Here is a 10,020-nt window from a genome sequence, read left to right on the forward strand (position 1 = left end):
AAGAAAGAAAGAAAGAAAAACAACAACAAAATAAATAAAAGAAAAAAGTGATAAACTTTTGTTCACCAAAAGTGAGTAAAAAGGCAAATCACAGGGTGGGATAAAATATTATATTTACTTTAAAATTATTTTTTATTTTTCAATTACAGTTGACATACAATATTATATTATTTAAAGGTATACAACTCAGTGATTAGACATTATATAATTTACTAAGTGATATATATTTGTGCACACATAATATATATGATGAAAAAACAAATTCAGAATAAAGAAGTCTGACAAATCAATAAGAAAAAAAAAAAGCTCAATAGCAGAATGGGCAACAGATTCATAAAAGAGGATCCACCAATGGCCAATAAGCATAAACACTGTCTCAGCTTATTACAGTGGTCCCCCGTATCTGTGGCATCTCTGAAGTGCTGGCAAATGTTCTGGTCCTTATTTGGGTGACATTGCCCAAATGATGAGTGGGAAATACTCAGTGTACGAACCGTGCTAATCCTCTTCTGTGCATGTTACATCATTTTTGTCTCATGACTGTCTTTGGTGGAATTTTCTTAAATTAGAATGGCTGGACAGAACTCCATTTCTGCTTATGAAATTATCCAGTTTACTTTCAATGTACATCTTTATCATTATGCTTTATTGAGGTTCTATAAAATGCCTGCTTCTCGGGACTGGCTTTTCTCTCGAGGTGGCTTTGCAGCTTTCTGGTATTTCTTTCTACTTTCTCATATCACCGTTCTACTTTATGTATGATGTTTTTCCTCTGCATTTTCCGCTATGGTACTGATGAAGGAAGAGGGAAGAGAGTGTCTTGAATAGAAAGAGTAATTTTCTGACTGGGGCACAATCATGATGCCTCTGTATTTCTTATACACTTAAGATTTCATTGAATAACTGCTTGGCATCTTCTGCCCAGGAATGACTGTGCCCTATTCAACCAACCTGAATATGTGGTCTTATTGGCAGACAAACCTCGTTTGTGGCAATGGATTTGTCATGCCATAGTAGCTTGATGCCACTAAACATTAAACTACTCAAACGAACCGTGCTCTCCCCACTATTTCCCACTCACCAAACATTTATCATTATAAACTTGACTTCCCAAAGCTTTCTGATAAGCAGAGAATATGATTAGGTTGATATCAAGTTCTGATCCACTTTATCTTTGCCTTAAATTGATAAATAGCTATTCTTTTGGTTTATATTACAAATCATTCCACATGCATCAGGATGACTCTAGGACATCCAAAATATCAAGTTTTGGGGCCTGCCAAGCTGGGCTATATGGATGTTATCAAGGTGACCCTGTCTGGAGAGCCCACCACTCAGTTTTACCCGGGACATACCCTACAAACAAGCAAACAAACAAGCACATTGGATACACACTGGGTCAATGCATATTCTGCTTGTGAAACTATAGCTAAGATTCCCAGTGCCTTCCCAGCAAAGGGAATTTAGAAAAGAGGAACGTAGATGTCCAATGGTTTTAATACGTATAATCGAGTCCATGAAAAATTCTACTTTGAGGTAAATGTGGTCAGCTGCCACAACAGCACATTCTCTTCCCATCACCCCGCTCGGAGAGCAGACTCATCCTCTAGCGACTTGTTCAGATTTGTACCTGACCTCTTCTGTACGCCAGCTTCCACGGAAACCGTCCTTGGTTCCCTACCAGGCATTTTTATCACGACGCGAGGCAAGCAGCAGCACGTCAAAGCTGTTCTCTGGAGAGAGCAATTATTATTTTATTTATTTTGCCTTTCCCTGCAGTTCAAAACCCCTCTGGGGACTGACTCTGCAGTATGTACTGAGATTGCCAATCATCACTCCTAACGAAAGGTCTCCACTCAGGATGTTCCCCACGACATGCCAGCTTGAAGGAGAGGCTCTGAGAAGCCCCGGCGTGCAGACCGGTGTCTCACTCCAGCCCGCGGCAGCTGAGAGAGCACCTTGGAGAGCAAGCCAGGCCGAGCCAACAGGAGGTCCTCCAAATGAGGACAGAGGACCTGCTGTACTCTGGTACAACCAGGCTCCGGAGAGCCACATAATTAGTACAAACATCACTGTGGAGACACTTCTCCGGCTCTGTTTATTTTGTACATAAGCCGAGCTTCAGTTCCATGAAGTTCAACAAACATTTGTTAAACACCTGTGCTGTGTCAGGTCAGGTCCAAGGCACAGGGCAATAAAGATGAATCACACGTGATGGGGATTCACTGTAAAACTCTTTTACAGCTTTATCGTCCCCAAAGCACTTTTCACATGTGTCGCCTCAGCTATCACTGTGAAATCAAACAGTGCATATATTGGTATTGCACTTCCCTGTGATGAATGGGGAAGCTGATAATCTCAAAGACCAGGTCACTTACCCCAAATCATACATACAGTTTATAAACGAAAGTTCTGGCACCAGAACCCAAAGATTTGATTTTTTATTTCAATGCTCTATTTTTATTTTTATTTTTTTTTTTATGCATTGCCATTTGCCATATAATTAGAGGATGTTTTAGGCCCTTTATATGTGCCGGGGGAAAAATACTTTCTTTCCTTCGAGGTCTTCATTGTGAATGCCATAGATAAAATGAACCATAGGGTTCATATTATCATTACTTAAATCTGAGGTTTATTTTCATCCCTAACCATTCAAATGGTTTCTCCCAGGTTATATTTTCATTTGCATACAATTCACTTTGTTGAGTCAACAAGAAATGAGTAAGATCTAAAATTCTGCTTGTACTGGATTTTTTGAATACCCAAAGTACATATTTTCTGTTACAAATATTATTTTTTTCTGTTGCAAATATTGTGGTTCTATCTAGTTTGGAATTGAATTATATACTGTCTTATATCCTATAATTATTTCAAATAAGACTACAAATTCCTAGAGGAAAGCAGCCCTATCATGGCTCTGGGCGAATGGCCAGGACTAATAATATTTGCTGAATGGAATTGAAATTATGGCCAACCCTTCTGCTCCCTAATGGGAAGCATTGGAGCTATCGTTCAACAGGAGATCAGAGTGAGCAGACTTGGTGAGAGACCTGGTTCTACCACCCACCTTGGGCGAGTTATAGAAACCAAACAATCCCCATCGCCCTCATTAGAAAACGGGGATGCTAATGGCCATCTCTTTGAGCCCTTGTAAGAATTAAATGAGAAGCCTGGTACACAGTGAGAATGCAGTAAATGTTGGGTGTTATTACTACCAAGTCCACTTCCTTGGATCTTTCCAGAGGCCTTTCTGCCTTCCCCTATATGAATGTGATGTTTCTTTGCACTGTCACAAACTGAAAGAAAGGTCAGAGTTCCAGCGCCAATTACTCATGGACCATCTACTACAGAGGGCCTTGTACTTGCTGAGAATAATTGAATACGCATTTGCAATAGTGCTGGCATATAAGAGAGAGAGTTTATTATTTTCTTTCTCGATTTTATTTTATTTTGTGTTAATGTTGGCTAGTAATTAATGATGGTTTCAAATCAGATATTTCTGTGAATAATCAGATGTTACTTTTACAAAGGTATGATAAATTAATTACTGCTACAGGAAAGCATTTTGTTATTGATTTTTTTTTTTTTTTTTAGGGAGAGAGAGCAAGTGAGAGAAACATTGATGTGAGAAAGATACATTGATTGGTTGCTTCCTGTACTCAGCCCGACTGGGATCGAACTCGAAACCTAGGTATGTACCCTAACCAGGAATCCAACCCTTGACTTTGGTGCATAGGATGATGCTCCAACTACTGAGCCATACCAGCCAGGGCGGAAAAGGATATTTTTTTAAAGGACACAGAATAGGAGTCAACTGCTGCATATAGTTCTCTAAGCTGAGTGTGTTAAATATTATCTGTATTTATCAGAGAGATAAAATTAGCCTCAGTGTTGAGAGATATAATAGCATTTAGGAATTCAATTAGATGATCCTTTCAGGCTAATCATGAGCAAACTGAAAATTAGAGCACCTCCTATTTCTAACCAAAATCACAAGAAATAACTATAATGCTAGATGCATAGCTTTGACACAGTGAATTTTATAAAGCAAATTTTCCTCTGCTGAGAATTTCAGAGTATTAAAAAAAGGTCAGCTTACTTCTCTCATTACATAATAATGACAAAGAGAAAATCATCCTTTTGCAAACTTCTCAGGTTCCTCACTGCAATGGATTTATTCTTTGAGAAGAAACAATTTTCCAGTAAGATGAATGGCATTCTCTGGTTCTTTACATTTTTTTCTGTATCTTCCAATTTTTCTACAGTGAACACATAAGGTTTTTAGGATTAGGAAAAAAGGCCTTCGGTTTGTTATTTTTATTTCTCATTGAAAAACATAGGGTGGCGCCAGGCCAGCGTGCTCAGTGGTTGAACGTTGACCTGTGAACCAGGAGGTCACGGTTTGATTCCTGGTAAGGGGACATGCCCAGTGTGGGGCCTGCAGGAGGCAGCCAATCAAAGATTCTCTCTCATCATTGATGTTTCTATCTTTCTCTCACTTTCTCTTCCTCTCTGAAATCAATACAAATATATTTTAAAAATTAAAAATAAATAAATAAAAATGGTGGTGTGGGGCAGAGGACCATGCCACCTTCACAAGGCTAGTCTAAGAAAGTGTTGTGGGAGAGAATTCACAGTTGCTGGAGGTGATCCCAACCAAGGATGTTGAGTCCCAAGCCTGGGAATGTGGACAACTGGCCAACAAAAAATATTGTCAGTGACTATACCTGCCTCATCCTAGTAAGATGTGTGTGGCTAGTGTAGCATTTCAGGGCATTATGTGTTGCTATGATTCTCAGACTGAAGAATACTGCCTAGCACATAGGAAACACTCAGTAAATAGTTGTCAAGTAAATGACTGTATTGCTAAGAGGGAACAGCAATCACTGTACCTCAAGTCAGGGGAAATCGGGGTCACTTCCTGCCTGAGAAGTCAGAAGAGGATTTTGCTCTCTGAAACTACAATCGCTGAATATTAAGTAGGAATGACCATAAAGCAAAAACATTGATGCACATGACAGTCACAGGTAACTTTAAACAGTCATAAGTTCTCATTGTGCTTTTTCTTATCACAAAAGTATTGTAGAAATAGAAATACAGATAAGGAAAGAGAAGAAAAAATTTAAAACCACTGTTAGGACATAGGTATATACTCTTTCAGATGATATTCTATGCATCTGCATATACATATATTTACAACAAGTGAAATAGTACCTTTTTGTAACTTTTCCTTATGTCACCAGATATTTCTCTGACACACATTATTTTTAATGACAATATAGTATGACACCAGATAGATATACACTAATTTATTCACCTAAATCCCTGTTGCACTTAAGGGCGTACCATATTCTTTTTTCTTTCTTTCTTTTTTTTTAAATATATATATTTTTTAATTGGTGTCAAAGAGGAAGGGAGAGGGAGAGAAATATCAACGATGAGAGAAAATCACTGATTGGCTTGCCTCTTGTATCCCCACACTGGGGATCGAGCCCACGACCCGGGCATGTGCCCTGACCAGGAATGGAACTGTGACCTTCTGATTCATAGGTCAACCCTCAACCACTGTGCAACATTGGCTGGGCCATTATTATTATTACTATTTTTCTGTTAGAAATAATGCTGCAGTGAATGTGTGCTACCCCATTATAATAAAATATTTAATAGATTAAAGTAACATCTCAATTATGGAGAACTTGCCCTCAGTTACTTTTCCTGGAGCAGCAGTGAGCCTGACACCATTCACTGGGGAGAAGAGGGAGGAGCAAGTACGCCCAGTGCAGCGATAACTGACCCAGATGAGGGACTACACCTAGACCTGCTCTAACTGCTACTGCCTGTGTTCTAACACTTTGTGTTCCTGGAGCCTGGGCAACAGCAGATACATTGTTATCAGGAAACCAAATTAATTTTTTTGAAGTTGAAAGGAACTCAAGAAATCATGAATTGTTATATCTTTAATTGTTTCTTGGGGTTTGTGAAGAGATAAAGCATTTTTGCCTGAGATTAAAACGTAGATCCCCTCAGCTCATAAAACTGCTAGGTTTCTGTAATCACCTAGGGGTTTAATACTCTTATAATTGAAGACTCTGGGTAAAAGGGACTTTGGGCCAAGACTAACAACAAGAGGGGCAGATGCGCCACATTCTAAGCTCAAGTGTAGCGAAACCAGGTATGCCGGACTTTCAAAGGAATGATCCCAACTGCTTCTACAACCTTTAGCCAGCGAACACAATCAAAACCGTGAAAACATCATGTTAAGTGAAAGAAGCCAGACACAAAGGCCACGTATTGTATGATTCCACTTACATGAAATATCCAGAATAGGCAAATCCATAGTGACAGAGAGTAGGTTAGTGGTTGCCATGGGCTGAGAAGAGGTGGGCAATGGGAGTGACTGCTTAATGAGTACAGGGCTTCTTTTGGGGTGATGAAATTATTCTGGAGGTAGATAGTGGTGATGCACAATGTGAGTATATTAAAATTTCTGAATAATATACCTTAAAATGATCAAAGGATGAATTTTATCGCAACTACATTTTTTTTAAAAAAAAGAACCTATCAATGCAGTCCTTGGGGAGGACATGTGGGTTTTGCACGCCTCCCCTAAGAATCCCCCCGACTCCCGCCCCAATCCTCCATGGAGGAAGCTTCCAGAGAATGAAGCCACAAGTTGCCATATGCCTCCTGGAGTTCAAACAGCATAGGGGTTGGAGCTCAGACCTCCATACAGTGAGAAACCCTGGGTGAGAGGTGGTTCTACCATAAATCGTAATAAATCAACTGGAGCAGGCTGTTGCAGGAGCGGAGTGGGCAAAGGTGTGTTTCGTATGGGCCAAGACTCCTGTCACATTGTAAAAACCCTACCAACAGTGCCATCCCAGGGTGGGGACACCTCAACAGAGAGCTCCATGTGCAACAGTTGTCTCCTGCAGAGCTAGAGAGCCCAGTGAGCGCTGTCTCTGAAGAACATCAACATGCCCCCAGGTTAAAAAAGAGACAACATTAGACATCTGCTGGTGTGCCAACCACACCTCAGTATAGGATGCATACTATAGTCAAGTGAGATATGGCATATGAAAGCACCTCACAAGATAGGAAGTGCTATTAAAGTGTTCATTATTAGTAAAAAATAACTCAGAATAACTAGACTTGTTAAGCTAGTGCTATAACAATTTCTTGTTTCATATCTCTAACTTAACTTAATTACTGCAACTTGAGAAATTCTGGAAATTATAGGGCCAGAAGAACACCGGAGACTTCATCTACTCAAACCCCTACTTCCAGGTAGGAGTTACTTCCAAACCCAGCCAGACACTCCCATGACCTCAACACACTAGATTCATAATCATATCAAATGTCAATCCACTTTCTACTATCTGTTGAGTCCTTATTGCATGGTCAAAAATACCAACAGATTGGGCCATGTGGGAAAGGCCAGAGGAATACCTATCTGTCCTATTTTAAACTCTTGAGAAGGCAACTCAACCATCAGTCTTGGCAATCCATTCCAGGCTGGGACCTCTCTATCAAAAATGTCTTTCTTCTGTATAACCGAAATCCATCACACGGGCCCTCAAGCTAAATTAGTCTCATTCCATTTTCAAATAATTTGGGACACAGTTACCATCTGGGCTATAGGATTACACAATGTTATAGGCTGTGGTGAGCCATAAAGGAAATAATGCATGTAAAACAGAGCTCAGTCTCTGGCACATTATTATGGCCCAATACACATTTACTATTACCATCATTATATACTAGGACCCTCTCAGCACAAGTGACACAAACACATGCAAATTAATTTAAGCCAAAAAAGGGGGAATGAATAGAGAATGTAATGTAAAAGGAAGTATCACATGCAGTGGCCTTTAGGCACTCAAATAGTGTTTACAGGGCTCCTCTTTCCTTCTCTTCCCCATCCTTCTTCATACAAGCTTTTGATGTACAGAGAGCAGGATGGCAACCAGCAGACTCAGGTGGGGGAAAGCTTTGAATAAGTTATGAGTTCATTCATTAAAAAACATTGGAGCTGGTTCAGAGCGGAGTGAATCTGAGGTCGGACCAGGAGCCGGCCCAGCGGGGCGCCGAGCCCAGTAATTAAAAAACAAACAAAAAAACAAACAAAAAAAACGTGAATGCCAACCAGGATTCTAGGAGCTAAGAAAAGAGCAGTGACTAAGACAAAATTTCTGCCCTTGTGGAATTTACCTTCTATCTAGTTGAAAGAGTGGACCAGGTAGGAGAAGGTGAAGGGATGCTAGAAAGATAAAAAGGCATCCTCCACAACATAAGGCCAGATTTTATGCCATTATTAAGGTCAACTCTTAGCTTTCTCTTTTCCACCTAAGTGAACCCACCCTTTCCAGAACTCCTTTCCCCTTGACAAATGTGCAGGATCCCCCAAATCAGGTGTTCAAATATAAAAGAAACTTGTCTGTAGATTTTGAGTGCATTTAGTTTATTTATACTGTGTATCTTTGCATATTGTTTCTGTGATGTGCCTGCAGCTATCATAACATAACCTTCTGTTTCCATTTTGAAAGTCATTCTTTTTAGGTGATTTTTGCATTAAATACAGGTCTTTCTTCCACCTTAATGGTTTCCTTTGAATGGGATGATAGTTACTTAGTAAAACACTGCAAAAACCTGGTTGTTAGTCGTTTAAAAAAAATGATTCCTCCGAGTAACTTTAAGTCTACTTCTCTGTGTTAACCATTCTCACTGTAAAAATGAAGGCTTGGGATCAAGTTTCCCGAAAATCCCAGGAAGTGTTGCCTAACTTTAGAAAAATCTCAACCTCTGCCTCTCCCCCTGGGAGCTCCCAGTGAGGAATGCCTTCTTGAAACATTGCAGGCTGTAATCTTTTTAAGGCAAAATTCAACTTTCCAAGAAACTGAAACTCATCTGAATCAAGCTGCTCTCACTTGAAAAATCTTGATTTACTCGTGCTTTTCCAGATTCATTACACAAACAGGCCCAATTCACAATGCACACAATTCTCTTTAAAATATGGCACTGGAGACCTGTGCTACCACGTGAATCTATTCATGGACAACACCGGGACTCTCAATAAACTGAGGTTGCTCAAATGTGTGGGGAGGAGAGGGAGAGCTGGTTGTCCTTGCCATCATTTTCATTTTTTAATAATATTACAAGTGACGTGCCCTGCCCCCAATTGTTTTCTCAATTGCTCCTCTTTTCAGTCTTCTGTTTTGGTATCTCTTGTCTGGGCAGTAATTTATTTATTTTTTAATCGGGATAAAATAGACAAACGGGCCACTTGGCTTAGTCAAATCCCATCGTTAAAACTGATCTTGGAATTAAACAAAAATGGATTTTTAATCTAAAAGCTCATCAGCCCCACGCCATCTCATATTTGTCCACCCCACCCCGGTTTGTCTGTCTGTCTGTCAGTCTACCCGGGCTTGCACCTTTCCTTGCCTGCTGGACCAAAGCAAGCCTGAGCGGGCACCCCTGTCCCCCTGCGTGTCCGGAAGGGATGAAGAATCTCCGAGCCGCCACTCCGGGATCCGTCCCTGGCCGGGGCGAGCCGGATACATTTTAAAGCTTAATTCCCTTATCTCTGCATTCCAGCCGGAAGGTCGGCTCCCAGCCTTTCTCCCAGCGCTCCTCCTTCGCGCACTGGGCACCATCCCTGATGCTACTTCCCGAGTTGGGAAAGGGATAGAACTTTTCCAGGGCGGCTCGTCGTGTCCCCGCGGAGCCTTCCCCAGGTCCAAAGGGAACATGCCGGGTTTCCCTACCCCGCTTCCCCCCTAGCTCCCCAAACGTGGGCGGAGACGGAAGGCTGCTTCAGTGTTTATTTTGCAAACCTTTAAAACCAGCCGCCTTTAGCGCCCTGGGAGCCCGCTTGGCCCTTCCCCAAGGAAAGACCCAAGAGGTCAGGGGGCTCAGGGGACCTGAGCGGCCGCGACTAAGTGGGGTCTTCAAGGGAGCGACCTTTCCCTCTCGGACTGGGCACGTCCCCCTAACCTCCCAACACCCCAACACCCCCCA

The sequence above is a fragment of the Myotis davidii genome, unplaced genomic scaffold (genome assembly GCF_000327345.1).
Source record: "Myotis davidii unplaced genomic scaffold, ASM32734v1 scaffold290, whole genome shotgun sequence".
Classification (NCBI taxonomy): domain Eukaryota; kingdom Metazoa; phylum Chordata; class Mammalia; order Chiroptera; family Vespertilionidae; genus Myotis; species Myotis davidii.